Genomic DNA, 22,332 nt, shown 5'->3' with positions numbered 1-22,332 from the left:
ACTCGCTGGTGTGCTTAGACATAATCCTTCATTATAGGAACAAATCAAAAACTCTTGTTATTAGCCCAGAAACATGCCAGTGCATGCATTGCTTCCATGGCGGCGTGCCGCTGAGGACATTCAGGAACGTGGCTCCCCTGCCCTGGGGCCACCGCTCATTATGTTCTCTCCGGAGACCTCTCACTCTGATTGACAGTTCTGCAGCCCCTTAGCATAAGGGGGATTCCATTTGATTCCTGCTTTGCCTAGAGGGCTGGCAGGCCAAGAGGGTACAGGGTTAATTCACTTGCCCAGCTTAGGTTCAAATCCCACTGCACAGGGATATGGATTGGATGAATGCAATCAATTTAGCATTCTAACAGACAGTTCCTCATCTCACCAGCACCTCCTAGATTCACAGGAGCTAGAAAGAATGAATGTGTCCTGGGGTCTGAGTATTAGAAACTGTAAATACCCCAAAGCCCATCGATGTTCCTAGATTGATGAATATTAAGAAATGAATCAACCTTCTAAAAATAAAATAAGTCTTCAAAGAGCTCTATTACTCCTCAGGAGAGATGAGAGGCACCAGTCTACAGAACAAAGGACCTAAGCAATCCAGCAACTCAGCTGCATTGTGGGTCCAGCCCATCCAAGTTTAGTGTCCTGTTACTAATGGCTGAGCTCTTTATGGCATGGATTCTCTTATATCATGAAAAGAAAGAAGCCCTTTCCTACTTTGAGCATTAAACATAGTCAGGAGTTTAATGAATGTAGATCAAAGTGTCTCTACACTGGGGGAAATGATCATGTCACTCTGGTGTCACTTTATTGACATCCACTGATACTGATAGTTGCAAGACAGGTTCGAGAGCCACGCTGCCTGGTTTAAAGCCAGTCTTTGCTATGAGTAGCTGGAGAAGGTTATCAGCACCCCTGCACTCAGTGCCCCTGCTGTAGAATGAAGGTTAATAATGTTATCTACTTACAAGAGTGAGAATAAATGAGTACATGCAACAGTAGAGCATATGCTGAATTTTTGGGAGGTGTGACAATGTCACCACTACTGAAGACAGATTTACAAGAGCAGACACACCAATGACAGGAATCAAGTCCATGTGCCTCACAAGGCTCAGAGTCTTCCAAATGCTGAGACCAGGTACTTGTAGAAGTCCAATGGTGCTGGATACGGCCTGGAGTTTCCCAAGGTCTTTCATGAGTAAGATAAAGTAGGGGCTCCTCCCACTTTTGTCCTATTGGGCAGCACAGCTCTTAAGAGAGCGCTGAGGGGGTACAAAGGGAGGAGTTGTGGATCTCAGTCCTGCTATCAGCTGACAATGATACTTAGGCTCTTTTCTCCACATTCCTGAAGCCTGGTTTCCTTTGAAAAGTAAAGGTTTGCATGACGTTCAAGTCTTGTACCCACTCTCCCTCCTCTTTTATATGCCCAAAGGTGAAGCACATCAGGGAGACTCTGGTTCAAGTCTTGGGAAACTTGACTTTTTGAAATATCACTTCTTTTTTTCTTCTATAAACAGAAAACAGAAAGAAAAACCACTAAAGATAGTATCTGCTTTGTAGATTGAGTAGCCTTGCCTGAGTAGCCTCTAGCACATTAACTGCTCCACTTTGAGGCCTCCCCTCCCATTTACCACACAAAGTCCTGGGGTTCAGTCAAGGTGTCATTCTTGCTTTGAGCTAAGAGTTTGTAACTTCCGTGTTGATATGCATCAGACTCATACATTTGTCCTCAGCTGGTGAGACTGTTTGGGAAGGACTGGGGGTGTAGCTTTGCTAAAGAAGGTGTGTCTTTGGGGATGGGCTTTGAGGTTTCAAAAGGCTGGCACCATCTGCACTCTCTCTCTCTCTCTCTCTCTCTCTCTCTCTCTCTCTCTCTCTGTTTGTGGCTGTGTCTCAAGAAGTGAAACCTCAGCTGTTGCTCCAGTGTCATGTCTGCCTGCCTGCTGCCATGCTCCCTGCCATGATGGTCATGGACTCTACCCCTCTGAAAGAGCGAGCCCCAAATAAGCTTTTCTAGAAGTTGCCTTGGTTATGGTGTCTTATCACAGCAATAGAAAAGTAACTAAGACACTTTCATATAATGCAAATAGAATCACAATGGGACAATCTGATTTTTTTCTTTAAAAAGACAGTAGAGAGTTTTGATCTTCATTCCAGGCTTTACCCATTGGCATATAAGGATACAGCTCAGTGGCTGGGTTGATTTGAACCACATATTATGTAACTCATAGAGTAAGTTCTAGCTTACATGGATCTTCCAGCCTGTAGCCTTAACCTGAAAAGGCCATCGTTTGTCTTGCCTCTCTGCCTGATGTACACCAAATGGCATTTCCTCACATGATTCCTAGGACCTGAAAAGTCACAGATAATTAAGAGCTAGGTAAGGACCAGATAAAGGGGCACTTGATTTTGTCTGCACATCAACACCATTAAACAAGTTGTTACTACAACAAAGCTGTCTGATGCCATAGGCAGCAACTGGTCAGTGAAAATGTTTTTTAATTGTGCCTTGAAAGTGTTTATCAACCTCACTTTGATATCAAAAAGACAGCAACAGAAACACAGGGAGCCCCAGTCCTCTGGGGAGAGCATTAGTCAGCTGTGAGAGCACAGGCACTGGCAGATGGTCAGTCTTCTGAATCAGACATCGCAGCCACCATCTCACAGTGTCACAGCCAGCAATGAAGAGTGTTGTGTTGACATTAAACATCTTTATAATAAAATTACTAATTGATGACTAATACCATAGGCTTTTGAGTTGGGGGGAAATCTCATTGAACTGCTAAGTGGTTGGCAGCATATTTAGCAATTAAACACTACTTTTACAATTGTCCTGGTACCATACCATGCCTTCCAAAGATGCTCTGCTGGTGAGCTGATTGCCTTGAGACTTCTAAGCACAGCCCCCAGAAGCTATTTTTAAACATCAAGATCCATCATAATATCTCAGTGGTTGTGTTCCTATTTTTTTTAACATCTCTAATTATACAGTTTTGCATTATGGTTTCCAGGACTTCCCCCCCCCCATATTTGGCAATTCCACAGCATCTGTCAAAACAAATTAGCACTTTGGGTGGTAGAAATATATTTTTTATGAAAGCAGCAAATGTGTCAGTATTGGACAGGAGCTAAAAGCTGATTTATTGGTTTGTTTTCTTGGGTTTCAGACCCAATGGGCAGAAGCCTTTAAGAGAATTTTCTAATGGTATCATCAACGCATTTGCAAAATGTGTAAAACACATTCGAATTCCGCCAGAAAGAGTCACTAATTATGATATGTATTTGCATATGTTTAATCACATACATCTTATTTCATTTTGCTGTTTCTACAGGGCCCCTTGCTTAAAGGAGGGGATCCTTAGCTCTGGTGCAGTGAGTAGTGAACAAAGTTCTCTTGAGTGAGCATTCTACTGCCACACTGTTAGGTTCGTGTGTGTGTGTGTGTGTGTGTGTGTGTGTGTGTGTGTGTGTGTGTGATCTTTTGCAATGAAATTTGAAATTTACAATATTTAAATGATGTGTGTGAAATTATATGACTCTATTATGTCATAATATTACACATCCCAAAATATTGGTAAAGGGTTCTTCCCCTTCACCAACCCCCCATACCAGAGATCAGAGCATTACTGAGAAAATAATGATTAACCTTTAAAATCAGGTTGGCATTTCTTTTTTCTCCAAATCTAGAATTAATACGCATTTTTTAATCATTAGTGTAATGTTCAGGATGATACTTTTGTTCTTTTGCCTGTTGAACTGTTACGGCTGCTAGTAACCCTTCAAATTGTTTGCTTCATTCAAGCATTCTTTCCTGAATAATTCATTAGGCATTATTATCCAAGCGTGGAACCCCTCATTTAGCACTGCTGATCTTTTCCTTATGTGTAGCTGACAGGCAATCAAAGTTTTTATCAGTGCAGAAAATTTGCAATTCAGAAATGTAGTTGCAGCAATTAGTAGCTATCAGGTAGCCTTGGAAGGACAGCTTCATGAAAAGACAGAGCTGAATGAACTCCACTGATGTTAGCACAAAAGTAATGGCTGAAACTAACCAGCTGTTTCTAAATTTACCAAATGGAACATTCCCTTCTTCTCAGAGTGGAGGCTTTAATTAACTTGGAGTTCTGTGTGGCTTCCCAGAGGGGGCAGGGAGTGGGGGAGGACCCTTCCCTCACATGGGTACCAATGGGAGGAAGCATCAGGCACCCCTCTAATCCTGTCCTGGAGGCAAAGGGGAAAATGACTGGCACTTTTTCCAGAGGATTCCAGGAGGGGGATGCCTAGATGATGGTTTCTGGGTCCCCTTTTTGGAATCTCAAATGGGATAGCTTTAGAATTGCAATTCTGTTCTGCTTGGTGGTGGTGGTTGGTGGGGGGGGGGTGCTGGGGTGAAACCCAGGGCCTCAAGCATGATAAACAATACATACTCCATCACTGAGCTACACCGCAGCCCTGGTGCTGCTTGTTAATGTCCATCCTTCACCTACGAACTGTAGTCAGAACCCAGGCTGGGCTGAGGCAGGACTAGTCTGTCTTACTCTTTTTTCCCTGGTCGTGCCTTTGTTCTTCCTTTCATTGATTAGGTGGGCTTGATTCATTCATTTGTCCATCAGCTCATTTGTCCGTTCATTTGTTCTTCTAAACCCCCAGCATGGTTGCAGGCAGTCCGGGGCTTCTCTAGCCTTCTCTGTGAGTCTGTGTGAGGCTGACAGGCTATGCCCCAGAATTTGCTCTCAGGAACAGGTCTGGGCAGACCATTTATGCCAGAGGTGCAGGAGGGCGTTAACAGCAGTTAAGGGTGTTAGGCATCAGTTAGTCTGGGGGGATGGAGACTTTTAGGGGAAGGTCTCTGAAACCACAGTGTGAAAGTGGTCTCTGCTCGTGTCCACATAGAGGCTGCTGTAACAGTTCATCCCAGGGGCTTTGACCACCACCTACCTCTTCAGCAGCCCAATACAGCCAACATGCCAGCTCGATTCTGGGATGCCTCCACAGAGCAAGGCCAGCCTGTAGGGCAAACTCCACATAGGAGATGACCAGGCAGCCTATGCTGCCCAAACCCTACCTCCACATCTCATCTCATTTGCTGCTCAGTCAAACCCTGGACTGGAGGGTGGAGCAAGGATATAATACTTCTCAGTCAGACTGTAAAATCTTGGCATGAATTTTCTCATCCATTGTTCCCCTCTCATGTGAGGTTTAAATACAGACCTTAGAGGTATGTTTAACATGCATGAGATTCTGAGTTTGAACCCTAACAACAATAAATTAGTAAATGCCGCCAGGGTATAAAGCGTTTGGCATGATTGGGCATGTGATAAATGTTTAGTAAATAGGAATCGGTATTATCACCCGGGGTGTGACTTTCCTGAGGATTAGGTCCTAAGAAGTTGAACACACAGCCTTTGCTCAGTGCACTGGGTTTGGATCCTGCACGAACCTCTAATGTTCTCTGTGTGGTTGAACAAGGAACCTTACTTCTCTCAGGGTTTTCGAATATAAAATGGTAATCCTAGCAGTATCACCCCCTACAGCTGTTCTAGAGCTTAAACAAACTAATATGTATGGACAGTTCTTTGTTTTGGGGTTTTTTGTTTGTTTGGTTTTTTTTGTTTTGTTTTATTTTTTGTTAAGTTTTTTGTTTTGTTTTTTTCGAGACAGGGTTTCTCTGTGTAGCTCTGGAGCCTACCCTGGCACTCGCTCTGGAGACCAGGCTGGCCTGGAACTCAGAGATCCGCCTGCCTCTGCCTCCCGAGTGCTGGGATTAAAGGCGTGTGCCACCAACACCCTGCTGTATGGACAATTCTTGAGCAGGGGAGATGGCTTAGCAGGTAAAGCCACCTGCCATCAAGTGACATGAGTCTGATCCTTAAGTCTCACATGATGAAGGTAGAGAACCAACTTCCACAAGTTGTCCTTTCACCGACACACACACACACACACACACACACACACACACACACACACACACACACACACACACCTTGTGGCATGCATGTGCCCCCGCCCCCCCACACACGTAAAAACAAAAATCTCAGCACAGTGTCTGGCCTAGACAGCACTACATGTGTTCATTACTCCTTTAAAATTACTGTATCTTCAAGAGCTGCAGGATGTGTAGCTAGGGAGGGCTCTGAATAAATGTGTGCTGGACAAATGAATAAACTCCCCAAGTTAATTCACAGCCCCTTTGTTTTACACATAGGCCTCTAAGACTCACAGAAGCCAGACCAACGCTAGAGACAAGAAAACCATCAGATTCCACACTCCAGACTCCTAGGCCCTCACCTTCTGCTCACTCTCCATGGAGGACACGTTGGCCTACAGCCTTAGAGCTCAGGGCCAACAAAACATTTTGTCAGCTTTTTTGGACCTCGTTCCCAGCTCTGGACACAGATTCCCTTCTGTGTAAGCGGGCAGAGAGTGTTGTGGGATTGGGAGAACACTGAACCAGAGCTGTAACTTGGTTTCTGATCTGGCATTGAACTCTGGCAGGTCAACACCTTCCCTAAGAACCAATGGCACAGATGATCTCTGGTTTGTATCTTCTAGCATGACCTGTGGTGATTTTGTGGGCCTGCATTTCCTCAGGTCCTTGGTTTACTCAACACTGTTTGGCCTCGTGAGGAGAAGCCCTCTGTGCATTTAAATACAGGTTTGTGCTTTCGCTCGCAGGTGCTGTGGAGAATGGTGATGGCTCACAAAACACTGTGACCCACATTCAAATGAACTCAGAGGAGCATTTCAAAGAGATATTTGGACACCTATATTCGTAACAGCATCATTATCAATATCTGAAAGGCAAAAGTAACCAGGCATTCATTGACAGAGGAGCAGCTAAACAAAATGTTACACACAAAGATACAATAGTATATTAGCACCGGAAAGGGGGGATTCTGACATATGCTACAACATGAATGGACTTGGAGGACATTTAATTAAGTGAAACAAAGCAGTCACAAAAGGCAAGTGTCACGTAACCACTTGTCTGTGTTACCTAGAGTAGTTTAATTCACAGATAAATGAAGTAAAACGGTGGTTACCAGGCCTAGATGGAGGTCTAAATGTCCAGTTTTATAGAATAAGAGTAAGGAAGAGTGGTCCATGACTGTGTGAGTGCATTTAAGGCTACTAAACTTTATGCTTACAAATGATAGTTCATTCAGTTCTGGGAGAGTCTATGGCTGGCAGAATGAAGCAGCAGTTATCGCAGGCCAGAGGAGAGGCCTGGGCTCTGTGGGTTCCATACTCTGCACCCTGAGAGATGTGCAAGGGGCAGAGTGGGAAAGGCTGAAAGGTGATTTCTAGGCTCGGATGCTTCAACTGGTGCAGGCTTCGAACAGTTTCCACCCAGACCAGCAAGACCTCCTCCTTCCGAGAAAGTCTTGCCTTGCTGAAGCATCAACTTTTACATCCACCAAGTGGATTGAAAATAAGCCGACTGGCATCTGCTGTCATCACTCTAACATGAAAAGAACAGTTCCTACAGTTGAATATGTTGTTGTTTTAGGGTAAAATTGCCATGCCATCCTATCTTTTCACATGGCTAATGCACTCACCAGGACCCAAGGACCCCCATCATATCAGCTGTGAAGTGGCTAACTGGGTACTTGCTAATGATAGTGATTAAAGCAACAACATGTGTGAATAGATTTCAAGTTATTTTTTGACACATTCCAAGTTTATCCTATATGGTAGCCAAGATGCTACCTCTTAACCACCAAACATGTCCATATCTTAGTTACTCGGACCCATGGCTATCTTATGTGACACAGCAAGTGGAGAGCAAAGAGTTAAGGCGGTCCATTGCCTGATCTTTAGAATGGAAGTTGATGGGAGGGGACCCAGTGCAATCACATAGACTATAAATGGAAGATAGGAAGAGAGGGAGATAAATGTCAGAACTTAGAGGTGGCATTGTAAAAAAAGACCCAGCCACTATCACTGGCTCTGAAAATGGAAAGTCACCACAAATCAAGAAATGAGTCAGCCTTTAAAAGCTGTGGAAACAAGGAAATTCTCCCCTTGGAGCTTCCAGACAAAATACAGCCAAGCCTTGACTTTAGCTACTGAAGTCCTTATTGGACATCTGGATCATGAACTTAGGACCTCATGCATTCTGGTCAAGAACTGTACCATTGAGCTGCATGTCCCAGCAACCATGTTGGATTTCTGACCATGGGAACTATAAGATAATAAACCTGCGTTGGTTTAAGTCACTCAGTTTGTGGTCATTTGTTACACTACCCATAGGGAATTGATACACACTTTAAGTAACCTCAAAAATAAAAGAGCACTCTTGTTTTAAAGGGCTTCTGATTAACTCCATTTTTGAGTCTATTCTCAAATAATGTGTTACTGATGATGGCTCGATCTGTGTTAGATGAGTTTTAAACAATTTTAAAGCAGATTCAAGATTATTCTTCTAGTCATGTTATCTTCTAAATTGCTTCCCCTAAGCTGGAGAGAAAGAACTGAGTTGATATCCAAGGCTTTGAATATCCATAAATCAATGGCACTTTTGGTGTTTTGAGACTAGGCCACTCTCCATAGTTTGAGCTGTGCTAGAACTTTGTAGACCTGTAGACCAGCCTGATCTCAAAATCACAAAGGTCTGCCTGCCTATGCCTCCCGAGTGCTAGGATTTAAAGTGTGAACCACCATGGCCTGCTCTTGTTTCTCTTTTTAATTTAATTTGTGCTGCATACCGTTCTCAGTATTGCAACTGTACCACAGTCTGAGACAGTCCATGTGGAGAGAAGGAAATTGAGAGCTGAGCCTATCATTTATAGGGCGTTGATTGCCCACCAGAGTATACTGGACATTCTCATGTCATTGTTACCTGGCCTGGTTAAGGACCCTTTCTAGCACAATTCTTAAGCTACATTGCTGCAGCTACCAGAAGGCTTCTTTTACCACATAATTAAGACATGTCACATCCACCACCGCCATCAGGAAGGTGGGTAGCAATTGTTGACATGTTCACAAAACGAAAATGAGCCAACAGCCATTTCAATGGAAAGACATTTAATGAGCTAACTTTTTTCTGACATGTTTTCTTAAGTATCTGATACCTGGCCATGCGCTGAGCATGAGAGAAGATGAACCAGGTTTCGTCATTTGTCATGTAGTACTCACAGTTGTATTGCTAATCCCCTTGGTAGATGAGGAAGGTGAGATGCACAGAGGTGAAGCCTTGAGCTCAACTCCTAAACCCCAAGTGAAGCTGGAACTCTACAGCTCCATAGCAGGGGCAGCCTTACCATCCTTTCAGTCCTTCCAACTGGAAACATTAATGTGTCTTCATTTTCTGCAAAAGGTTCATGACCTCCAGGTGCACAGCCATCAGGATGAGGCCTCCTGGCTGGTGCTTGCTTCTAGGGTCCCCTGTAAACAGATTGTATGTGAGGCAGCTCCCCTCCAAGTTCCCTGGAGGCTATTTTCTTGAGACCTGGGTGGTTTTAAAGCAAAACAAGGTTTGGCTAACAAAACATTCTAACCCAGTTGAGTCATGGTTCAGTCCTCCTCAGGAGAGGCAGTCAAGTGCGAAGTCTGAGAGACTCAAAGGGCTCTCTCCCTCTGGCTCCTCCCTCTTCACTAGGCTGAGCTCTCCAAACACAGCAGAGGCAAAGTCACGGCTGTTTGAGCACGTTAACAGGATGGCTTCTGGGAGTGATAAAGGCCAGAGAATGGAGGTCTGAGAGACCTTTGTGTCCAAAGCCTCTGACCCCTTTGATGAGACAGATGTGCAGGCCAGGCACTCCTTCCCAGGGCAAGCTAGCCCTCATTAAACAGCGGGAAGGCTTCCTTGGTGGCAATGAGCAGGCGCATGCCTGGCTTCCCTGGCAGCAGACGGGATGGGAAGAGATAATCCCCTGTCATCAGGTCCCACACCCCATCAGGACTCCAGAGCTGGTTTCTGTGACATGTGGTCACCTTGATTTATGGTTGACCTTGGGAAGGCCAGCCTCTGACTTTGGCAGCCTGTGTCCTCGCCATTGGTTTTATAGGTGGAAAGAATTTTTCCATCGGTATCTGTGAGCATCCCACCTACGGTGGGATTTTCGAGATGCTTGTGGCTGCAATATGGCAGGAGGACTAGGAATAGAACCCTTCTCCACATAGCTGGCTTCCCCAGGATACTTATCAGGTGAAAGCAGGAAAACCCAGCATGAAAACTTGCCCTACATTGGAGAAAGGACATATCCAGCCAGTACTCCAGAGTGTTGTCAGTCAGTCTACAACATCAACAAGCTGCTGCCTTGCTAGCTTGACTTAATAAAGACTAAAGACACAGGAGTTCCACAACCATGACTCTTATATCTGCTACAGGTAATGTAGAGTTTGGGTAGCATCCTTGTTGACAAAAATTGTGCCTTTAACAGTAACTTTCTCTGCCTGGGACATATTGACCACCAAAAATTAGAAAGAAGTTTGATGGGTGAGTCTATAGAAGGTGGAAATGCATTCGAGCCATACTTAGTTGAATAATTACAGCTAGTACACACCGAATGATTATCATAGGCCATACGCTGTACCACCTCACCCACATCCACATGGTGCTGAAGTGAATAGCACCATTGTTCTTGTTTTTTTTTTTTCTTGTTTGTGACACTGAACATTTATTAGCTATTTATAGTGGTGTACTTACAGTACATAATCCCATTTGATAAAAATAGTAATAGGTGTTACATGGGCTGGGTACCATACATATAAATCATTTATTCCTCAGAACTTCTCTGTCTTTAAAGCTAAGATAAAAGTAGTCTTAGTAAACTGGGCATTGGTGGTGCACACCTTTAATCCCAGCACTTGGGAGGCAGAGGCGGGCGTATCTCTGTGAGTTTGAGGCCAGCCTGCTCTACAGAGTGAGTTCCAGGATGGTTAGAGCTACACAGAGAAACCCTATCTTGAAATAAAATAGTCTTAGTGTAGTTATTGTACTATTATAATATGTACTATTATAACCTCATTGTACTGTTATACATTGTTCTTATTTTATAGGAGAGGAAAGCAGCCCCAAAAGGCTAAGTAATTTGCCTAAAACTTGACAGCTACCAAATGATAAAACTTGAGGTTCAAACCCAGACACACTGGCTCCAGAGTGCATAGCCTCAATCACAATGATTTTAACCTTGGAGGCTGACTATAAGTAGAGGAATTTTGGCTCACAAAATGGGTTAATCATACTTGGTGTTCAAATTGTCTTTCAATGTGCATGTCCACATTGTGATCTGAGCATGCATACAACTCTCATGCCTCCACTCCAGCTCCTGAAGGCAGGGCATGCCTTCCCTCCAGCAGTTTTTTGTCAAAGTCCTTGAAGTACAAGAGTCCTGACTTTGACCAGAGGCCCCTAAGGGCCAGGCAAGAGTCAGCCGGGAGATGGCGCTGTGTCGCTTTCCTACAAGAGAGCTTTTGTTTTCTGCAGGCTGGCAGAGGCGGGGAGGCCAATTGCCCTGATTTGAAACCTCAGTCTCTCTGTCACTTCCTTCAAATGAGCTTGGAGGTGTTCAGCAGATGACAATCCTGAAAACGGGCCAAAGCTGTTCTCTTAATCCTGTCTCAGGGTGCGCTTGAAAAGGGTGTTTCCAAACAAGTTTGCAGATTCCATCTGTCACTGCTACACTCCTCCTGACCTCTTGGCTCTCACCAGAAGAAGGAGAAACACTCCCAACTTGCCCCACCTTGAAAGCAGCTTGGGCAGGGCTGTGGAGGAGACCCTGTCACTCACTGGTTGAGCTCAGGCCTGCTAGGAAAGCAAGACTGCCCTGCCACCCAACCCCAAAGCCCTAGCTTTAGTAGGAACCCCTATATGTCATATCTTTCTTGGATTGGTGGGCTTGCCTGATGCTCAACCAGTGGGGGTGCTTCTCATCACCTCAGCATGACCTCTTTCTGAGGAATGGAGCTGGAGACCCAGCTGACGTTTATACATGAGGCAAAACTTTCATTGACCCAGGCGTACTCACTCTCTTTAGTGATTAGTCTACCTCCCTGTTCTTCAGATAAGAAAACTGAGGCCTGGAGAAAGGCCTGGTACATGGAAGAGCTGTAACTAATTGTCACATGCCCTGGCCAGGTCAAGGGCCACCATGTTAGGGCAAGACGTGACTGTGTGGCACAGAGGATAAACAACTCTTGGACTCAGACAGCCTGGGCTTGCATGCCACATTTTAAAAGTACGAGCATAAGACTAAGGAAATCAGTCTGTGTTCCTGAAAGGAAACGACAGTAGCACCTATATCATAAAGACTAAGTCAGGAAACACATACACAGAGGCTGTTCAAGTTGTGCATCTGCGGCTTTTTATACGGACAGTATGTGCTATTTTTAACCCTAACCAGAGAAGCTGGATTGGGAACCTGCGCACTGTCAAGCGCTGCTTTGGAACTCTCTTCCCTTGGACAACACTGCTACTTCCAAGTTCATTTGTTAACACAGAGGTTTGCTTTCAAGCCTATGCCAGCATTCTAATAAAGGCGCCCCATTTCCAAATCTTGCTCCTGTCTTTCTAAAGCTCATCCCTTGGTGAAAATATATCCTAAATATTCTCAGTAAATCCTCTAATTTGCAAGTGTGGCAGTGATACCAGCTGGCTGATACTTCAATGTGAATTCTTTCCATCAGATTGCCTTCTTGATAATTCGTGCATTAAGGAACTTGAGATCTTCATGGGGATGAAAAAGGGTGTAACTTCTGAGCTGAGGCAAGGGAATACCACAAGAAGAAGTTTGAGAGGCATCCTGATAGTGTGAAGGTTGAAGAGGTATCGGATGAAAGGCAGGGCCCAGCAACAGAGCAGGAAGGCAGCAGTGTTTGCCTTATGTGGAAAGATCAGTGCATCTGTGTCTTTGTAGGTATACTGACAGACTCATTTGTGCCCTCCTCTCCCACGCAGCATTGGCCTGACTCAGAAACCTTCACAGAAAGCTATGAAGTTAAGCTCGTCTTGACTCTGGTAGGCTGTAGTCCCGAGGGCTGACTTGGAAGAAGGCTTTTGTTCAAACTGGAAGTGTTCAGTCTGGGAGGCTGGCTAAGGCCCTCAAACAGACCCCAGGCTCAGGTGAATGATGTATCATGCACACCCATCACTGGACCCACCCACCCCCCATGGGAGTGTCTTCTCTTTGAGAAGCCTGACTAATTTGATGCTATGGTCTCTGGTCACACATCATGACTTTGCTGGCTCTCACCCAGCCATGCTGCACTCTTCCCATCTCTTAAAGTCAAAGCCAAGGATGACCTTTGCCCTGGTCTTCATGGGCACTCTGCTCACACAAAGGTCATCCCATCAAGGAATGCCACTCCAGCTCCAGAGGAACCCCGCTCTTCACTGGCTATCCAAGAGCCTGAGGCATTGCTCATGCAAGCAATGTAAGTTCTGTGAGTCTGGAAGCTGCCCTCTCTCCACAACCATGGTCCAGCAAAGGGTGAAGACACTCAAATACTTGTCTCTGAGTGACTGGGTTCCTTTCCCCCCTTCTTCTTCTTCCTCCTCCTCCCTCTCCTCCTCCTCCTCATCTGTCACAGCTCTCACTTGGCTAATTTCCCCCTTCCCTAAGTCAGGCCCAGTCTCTCAAGATCAAGCTATAATTCAAGTGGAAATCATGATGGCTCTTTCCTCAAGCCTTTATAGTCACACTTTCCTTTCTTTCCCTAACTACCGAATACTTTTCAAGGGGCACCTTCGGGGGCTCTGGCCCCTACCTAATCTCTTCACTCTCACGGCTAGTGATGGTCTTCTGCCTTCATCCCTTGGCTGGCAGGGTTCACACCAGTGGGGCGGTTCCCACAAGCCACCCAGGTGAGGCATGGTGCAACTCCAGGGATCATCCACACAGACAAAATTGTGAATGGTGACCTCACCTTCAGGGATGTGCAATGTGGGGTGTGCATAGCAACACTTGACCACGTGGCTGCCTCCCCCAGGGGCCATGGTTACCAATCATTTCTTTTCTCACTCCTTATCTGTGATTTTCAGGAAATGCACTGTTTATTCGCTCCTTCCTGACTTGATGGGATGCTATGTCCTCCTCATTCCCCTTCTACATCTCTAATGTCTCCTTTCCAACCCTCTTTCCAGATTCTTCTTGCTATGTCTTCTCACCAACTGAGTAATCTGTCCTCTTCTCTCCTCTGTATATTTGTCTTGAGGATCTTCACCCCCACTTCCATGGCGGCCACCCATTTCTATACAAATTACTTGCCTTTCACCTCCTAATACACAGGCTAAACACTTCTAGACAAAGAGACCCCAGAATACAACTCTACTACCAATGCCCAGCCCACCCTGGGTCTTGCTCTGTCTTAGTAGTAGGAACATACTGGAAAGTAGGGCATCATGGTTAACTCCTGCACTGTCTGCCTGACAGGCTCCTTCCACAGCACATATTTCCCTATAAACAGCACATGGGCCCAGCTGATGAAGAAATAGCTCCTCATACCAAAGACCTGATTGGCGAGAGAGTGAGGAAAACCACCCAGCCATAACTATGTTTGCTTGGAAAGAGACAGCCTGATTCCAGGGACTTCTTGGGTCAGTGACACTGTCACTGAGGAGGGAATCTGTACACAGACAGATTAGACCGAGCCAGTTCTGACAGGTACACAATAAAGAGCTGGCAGGGACTTGTGAGCATTTCGGAGAGAAGGGGGAAATTCTGACAGCAGCTTGACCTGGAAGCTGGGACTTTTCTATTTACACTTGACTTCCCCTGTGGATGCATGAGGCAAACTCACCAGGGATGGTGAAGGAAGGGAAGGGGAATATGTCATACACAGGCCCCACCTGCCAAACTCTGGAGAAATAGTGCTGGAAACAGGAGATGGATCTGAGTCCTGCTGCCTCTGTGCTGGCCAAAGGCCACCGAGTCTAACAGACACGTGTCCCTTAATCTGTGAGTCCCAGACTGACTGTGCAAATTGTTTCCAGAGAGTGCCCGGCCTCAGGAGGTCTTTCTATTTGTACTCTTTTTGTGGAAGTCATACTGGAAGGTTTTCTGTCTCTTTGAGTCTGTGGAGGACAGAAATAAGCCAAAGAAGCCCTTGTTTTCCTTAGTATCGGAGGACTTGCCTGGCTTTCATTTGACCCATTCCAAAGAGAATACAATGTCCCAAGACTGGCCCTTTACATACAGAGATTCAAATAATTTGTTTATTGCTTTTTCACTTTATCTTATCATACTTGGGCTATATAAGCCCGTTCTGGGGTAAGCATATAATCCCTTTGGACATACTCCCAGACCCTTCTTGCTACGTCCCTCTTTCTTGGTCCTCCTCCTTGGAGACTCAACTCTTGTTGTGTTTTGGGTGATCAGCAATGCTGTCATGTGGGCACAGATGCTCGGCCTTGATGAAGGCTGAGCTTTACTCAGCAGCTGAACACTCCTGACCTGCTTGTACCCCAGTGAGAGAGAGCTCACTGGAGCAGAATCAGACTCTATTTAGGGAACAGAATGAGCCAGGGACTTTAGTGCAATGCTAAACACTGAGTCACACAGTTTAGTACTGGACTATAGCACAGTAAGTACAAAAACAAAAACACAAGACAAATCAGCTGGAGACATTTACCATGGCTGGACATTGCTGTACCACCCAAAGGCATAGCCCATGAGCTTGGCTCATGGAATAGGGTTTGACTAAGTTGGGTGAATACTAAGCATTTGAATAATTTGCACATGGCATAAGCTATACTGTTAGTCATGAGCATTGTGAATATGTATTGTTCAGAAACAGAAAAATTCTACCCAGCACCCCAACAGTATGAGAAATACTCTAGCCCATTAAAACCTCTGAGTAGTGTAGGAAAGGAAACCTGTTCACCACTGGGGATGTCAGTGTTTCCCAAACTCATTTAGCTATGAGAACTTTTGGGGGTAGGGACTAGGACAACACCAGCATGACAAGAACTGATGTACCTTAAAACACACTTTGGACACTATAACTGGTGGCATGAGAAGGTGGATGTTATCCCCAGATCCAGCATCACTCAATGTTTTCCAAGCCCAGGTCTCACTAAGATAAGTGAATCTGGGCCTTAGTTATCTACTTTGTTCGGATTAACTGGAATAATTGAACAACTGCTCCTGATCTCCTGGTGCCATCGGCGACCTTTTTCCTACTCCCTGGAGCCTACCTCTTACCCAGGATGGGCTTCCAGCACCATCAGCCCATTATCTAGTGCCTCCTGTTTTAATTAAATTATAAAATGGCTCACCCAAGGTAACAACAGCACAACAAGGCTGGGTAAGTTGGTCACTAAGGGAGAGTTACTAACTCCTTCATGCCACAAGGGGCCCATTTACTACACCTCAGAGCTGGACCAGGGCACCCGGGATCCAGGAGTTGGGTAACTTTTAATGCTTCTCTCTCAGTCTTTTGTACATTATAAACAAACTTTTATTTACTGACTTTAAGCTCTAGTGGTTATATTTGCTGCCTTGAGAACCAAGGAAATATGACTGCATTAATCTCTCTTTGTAGTAACAAGCACGCCAGGAATGATGGCACACACTTTTAGTCCCAGCACTTGGAAGGCAGAGGCAAGTAAATCTCTGTGATTTAAGGCCAGCCTGGTCTACCTAGTGAGTTCCAGGACAGTCGGGGCTATGTAGAGAGACTTTGGCTCAAAACAAAACAAATGAACAAACAAAAAAACAATCAAACAACAACAGAAAAAATCATGCAGATAAATGCTCAACAGCTGGCAAACTGCAGGGTTGGGTGGAAAGTGTGATGCACAAGGCTTGCCCTTTTAAAATTAAGATTAAAATGAGTTGTTATTTAATTTCATACATCAAATCACACAAATACACCTGTATCATCAGGTACAGCAAGTCAGAAGCTGTAACTTAAATGATAACTATTTCAGGGGAAAGTTCCTTGTTTATTTAGTCTTTGACTATATATAATTGGATAATAGGATATCAATTATCAAAATGCTAGATGAAAACTGTTTAAAACATTCATTATGTATCTTTATATTAAGTTATATCTGAAAGTGTTAGTGAAAACTGTTTAAAACATTCATTATGCATCTTTACATTAAATTATATCTAAAAAATACTGTGGATTTTTAAAAAATATATTTTTATTAGTTCAAATTAGGAACAAGCTTGCTTCACATGTCAATCCCTTCTCCCTCTCTCTCCCCTGCCCCAAACCCTCCCCCCAACTCCCCACCAGCCCCTACTCCATCCCTCCTCGGGTCCCCCGTGTAAATATTCCTACTATGGGTCATTTCTGATTGCTATCATAACCTCACCAACTTCCAAGTTCCAATGAGATCTCAGGAATCAGTGTCCATCAAACCAGCATCAGAGGTTGCTTTGTGTCTCTGCACAATGTGGTAGCCTGATTTGTTGAGCCACATCTGAACAGGAAAAGACTCAGAGATATTCAAATCTGAACAGCCCCACTTGACAGCTGAAGCAACAGGCTCAGAAAGGACAGTGACTTGTTTTAGATACCCCGACATGCACACAACAAAAGGGGCTTGTTTTTTTTTTTTATCTATTTGATGCCTTTATTCCAACGTTGTGGTCCTCTTTCATTCTCAAAATAGGCAAAAAAAAAGAGACAAAAATCATTGTAACTGCTTGATAGAAGAGGAAACTGATAAAACATGCTAAGAACTATTCAAATTAAAAAAGCTAAGAAATATACCTGGATCTGTATGGCTTCTAGATCCTCCTATTCCATTGGAACCTCTCCCATCCTCATTTCTTCCAGCTAAGGTGCACCACCAATGAGATCTGTTCCCATTCAGCTTCTCAGCTGTTTAATATTCTTGACTAGTGAAACACACATATTGGGGAGTTTCTGGATCAGTTTCTGTCACTTGTTTTCTCCATCCTAAGTTTTGCCCGTAGCTGGCTTTAAAGATGCCAGCTCTCTGGAACCAGCATGAAGCCAAACTAAGTCTGTAGCTTTAGTTTGGAAACACATTGGGCTACTATTATGTATTTAGAGTTTAGGAAGCAAGTATAGAGGGAAGAAGTGAAGGAAAGACAAGGCCTGACTATCTTTAAATAAATTCCCCAAATCTGAACATATCACTTCATTAATGTACCATTAGGGATAAAAAGATCACATAGCTATGCTAGCAGCAAGGGAAATGCAGTTTTTAGGTGAACAGCTATATTCTTAGAAAACTTTTGAGGGTTCTGCTGAAAAAACAGACATGATATTGAGAAATAATTCACAACTTCTGTTATGCTATATGAAATGCCTGAGATTTAGGAAGGGGTAAATATGGGAAAGAGGAAAGAAAAGTTGTGTAATGTATAGGCAACTACATGATTTATGACAAGGTAGTGCCAGGAGAATTACAGTCAACCAGTACCCTAATCAGCATCATTTAAGAGGTTTCTGTTGATAACTTTGAAACTCTTATTTTTAATGGAATATTCAGAGGGTTTTCTTATGTTCATATAGAAGCCCACACTCCCGGATATCTCCAAGTCAAGCTGATGGTGATGTTCTGTGATGATTACCAGGCAGGGAACTTGGTGCATTAGTATAAATTGGATGAACTAATAATAGTTGAGGCATGGATATAACTGTTAAATCTCTCTACTGGGCCACATGGCTTTGCATCTTAGGACCATATCTTCCCCAACAACTACTACTATCCATCTTCAAAAAGTCTACAGCTCAAGGACTGGAAATGGACCTGTGGAACACAAACTTTTAAAAAGAGAAAGAAAAACTTTCTCCTATCTAGACAAAACATTCACCATATGGATTTCACCAAACATGACTCAAGTATCCCTTCTTCCTCCAGAGCCCTTAGATTTGGCCTGTTCTTGAACACTGGAACTTGAGACAATCTTCTTAAAGTCTCTTCCAGAGAATTGGCTGATCACAGGAGGGAAAAACACCTGTTCCATGGCACTACCCCTTTATTCTGATGTCTCACCTCCAGTTCCTGATAACTTTAATAATTCCTTCTATAAAAACAGATTCCTTTGTACCTGACCTTAAAGCCACTTGCGGATCTCATGGTCCAATCATTCTCCATGGCAGTAATCAGTTTCTGGTATTACCATAATCTTTTCAATAAATCCTTTTTACCAAGGCCAACATTTGTCTTTTCTTGTTGCTTTTGACACCCCTTACCTTAGTACTCTGGACCCTTGTCCTTGATTTTGGATTCTCAGCCCTCTCTCTACTCTCTGCCTAACTTCCTTTACCACAGTTACTGGATCTCATACCCATCTTTTCTTTTCTACCATTTAACATTTGCAATGTTTTCAGAGAGTTCTTGTCAAAACAATTAAAAACAACTCTCATTAGAATAGTCAACAAATAGCCCCTTGCGTAATAAGACCATTGAAGCATCGCTCCAAAAGGAAGTATGAGAGCAAACAATCCTCTCTCTCTCGCATGGTCACAAAGAACCCAAGCTTCACCAATCCACTCAGGTTCCCTTGGTAAATACTCGTCATTGGAGTGATCTATGTACGTGAGCTCTGGGAGTCACATGGTGGTGCCCAGGCCAGAAGGACCTAGAGGAAGAAAGTCAGTTCTCTCAAATGTCACCCTCTTCTCACTAGGGGTAAAGTCTTACCAGAAAGTCCCTTGAGCTCTCTCTTCATATCTTATTAGCCAGAGCAGGAGAACTACATGGCCACATCTGTGGCAGAAGAAGTTGGAAAGGTTAAGTTGGAAATTTGTGTCTCTTGTAGGTGATGAACTTTGCTGGTGGAGAAGAGAGGAAAATGTCTTAGTTAGGGTTTCTATTGCTATGGTAAAACGTCATGGTCATAAGCAACTTGGAGTGGAGGTATTTTAGCTTACACTTCCATATCACAGTTGTCTTCATTACTTTTCAATTGCTGTGACAAAGCACCATGACCAAGGCGACCTATAAAAGAAAGCATTTAATTTCGGCCTCACACTTCCAGAGAGTAGAATGAGGACATCTTTCCTTTCTGTGATGGTTCATTTTATGTCAACTTGACACAAGTTAGAGTCATCTAGGAACAGGGAATGTAAACTGGGAAAAATGCCCTCACTAGATTGACCTGTGGGTAGGCCTGTGGAGCATTTTCTTTATTGATGATTGATATGGGAGGGCCCAGCTCACTGTCAACAGTGCTATTCCTGGGATAGTAGTCCTGGGAGCTATTAGAAGAGAAAGTGTTTTAGATACGGTTTCTATTTCTGGGATAAAACACTATGGCCATAAGCAACTTGGTGAGGAAAGGTTTTATTTTGGCTTACTGTTGCATATCATAGTTATCTTAGTTCCATTTCTATTGCTTGGGAGAGTCTACAGAGAACACAGCCCCCTGTGATAATGAGAAAAGATACAGAATAATCTAAGGGAGGTCATCCTAGAAGAAAAAGTTGGACAATGTTTGTGATCAGTGAGACAAGCAGTACCCAGGGCACATAAACACAGAACAGAGTGCGTCTGAGGTTCCTCAACTGTGGGGTGACATGAGGCATTTTCCTTGTGTGTTGGGAGTGTAGCTTCTCAGGAATCCTAAGCTTGTTTATCCTTGCTACCTCCCATGAGTGACAAGGTCTGACTTGTTCTATCATGCTGAACTCATGCAGTTGAGAGGAAACTTTTACAACAATATGAATGTGTCCGTAGAACAGTAGCAGAGAAAAGCAAATGGACATACTACCTGAAATGTAGGATATCACAATGGGTAAGAAATGAGGTTTGTCAAGTGAATTTGGGGTAAAGAAGAAGAGGGAACAACAGTGAACAAGAAGAACTGTACCTTCCTTAATTGTGTGGAAACTATGAGAAGTGGGTGTTGCCACTTGTGTTCTGGGGGCTTCTTTTACATCATGCCCTGATTTCTACTAATGACCTTAATATTCCTTGTCACTCACATTCTCCAGTGCTGGCTCTGGAGACATTTATAGGAGCATAGCTCAGTGATAAATGGTGGGTGTGTAAGGTCCTGGGTTCCATCCACAGCTCCACAAAATAACCAATTTAATTGGTGCAGATCATTTGGCAAACACATTGGCACTATCAAGATGAACACATGTAGCGCAGGAAAGTCAGTAACTCCACAGACTGTGTTTACATTGGGGAACTTACACAGTGCAGCAATGTGTGTACTCAACAATGTTCCCTGCAGCACTGCTCGCTGTGCTGGAACAATCCAAATTCCCATCAGAAATAGAATGAATAGATACTAATACACTCATGCATGGCAGACTCAAGTAGGAACAGCATGGAATAAACCACAACATGAATAAATCTGAACAAATCACTAAAACACCCTGTTGAAGAAGTGAGTCACAGAAGAGCACCCTTCCACAAACCTCCAAAACATGCAAAGCTAAATACACATATGTATGCATATGTGTTTTACAGAGACCCACATATACATGCTGGGCAGCCTTAATGTGAAAATACAGAGCCCAAAATGCTTCCAAATCTGATTTTTTTCAAATATTGGCATGCCAGAATGTACAAGTGAAAATTCTATCCTTGAATTTTTTATTTTTATAGGAGAATTATTATTATAATAAATATATTTACAAAATAAACATGTTCCCCCTAAGCTGAGTCCAGAAACTCCTTGTACTGGGATGGAAGGTCATGATGAGAGATGAGGGATGTTGCTCACCATGTGATGTCCATTTGGGCCTTGTGGGTCAGTATATCTTATTCATTTCTGTACCCATTCTTGCAGCCCTGGCATACAGTAAGTGCTCAATAAAGGTTTTCCAACCTGCCATTAATTACTTGTGAAAATAATTGATAGCTAGTGTCTGCAGGCACCTCCACATGGTCCTACGGGGATCAGCTGCAACTTTGTCCATCTTTCCAGGGAATCTGGCACTATGAACTCACCGACTTCATGGATTATTTGTTAAATAATTGGTAGCTTGTGACTCTGAAGATTACTGGCAAATGAAAATTGAACTAGGACCGAATTGGCTACAATAAGGCAATAAAAGGACTTCCTAGTCAATGAACTCAAGGGAGTGAGAATACAATTCTGATGTCTAGAATGGGGAGAACTTCCTTGTGGCTGTGATCTTCTGACTTTGATGACGTTATCACCATCAGTTGCTAAGGAGCCCTATCAGCACCCTTAAATTACATCTGTGTCAAATGCATCCTCCATCTGAAGTCTCAGCCCCACCCCTTACATCCTTAAAACTTAGGATTGCCAGGCGTTGGTGGCGCATGCCTTTAATCCCAGCACTCGGGAGGCAGAGGCAGGTGGATCTTTGTGAGTTCGAGGCCAGCCTGGTCTCCAGAGCGAGTGCTGGGATAGGCTCCAAAACTACACAGAGAAAACCCTGTCTCAAAAAACCAAAAAAAAAAAAAAGACTTAGGATCAAGGT

At 43.9% G+C, this 22,332-nt stretch overlaps 1 long non-coding RNA gene across 1 annotated transcript; it reads right to left on the bottom strand.

Moving 5' to 3' along the window:
- Window positions 1-717: 717 nt before the first annotated feature.
- LOC103159958 lies at window positions 718-20,002 on the bottom strand. The gene is made up of 3 exons (XR_004770628.1): window positions 19,574-20,002; window positions 9,264-9,387; window positions 718-1,507 (listed from the first exon to the last, which is right to left on the bottom strand). It is a non-coding gene; the product is annotated as an uncharacterized LOC103159958 (long non-coding RNA).
- Window positions 20,003-22,332: the final 2,330 nt, after the last annotated feature.

The sequence above is a fragment of the Cricetulus griseus genome, chromosome 6 (genome assembly GCF_003668045.3).
Source record: "Cricetulus griseus strain 17A/GY chromosome 6, alternate assembly CriGri-PICRH-1.0, whole genome shotgun sequence".
Classification (NCBI taxonomy): domain Eukaryota; kingdom Metazoa; phylum Chordata; class Mammalia; order Rodentia; family Cricetidae; genus Cricetulus; species Cricetulus griseus.
The sequence above is the reverse complement of the archived record's forward strand: the minus strand, read 5'-3'. Positions and strand labels throughout refer to the sequence as shown.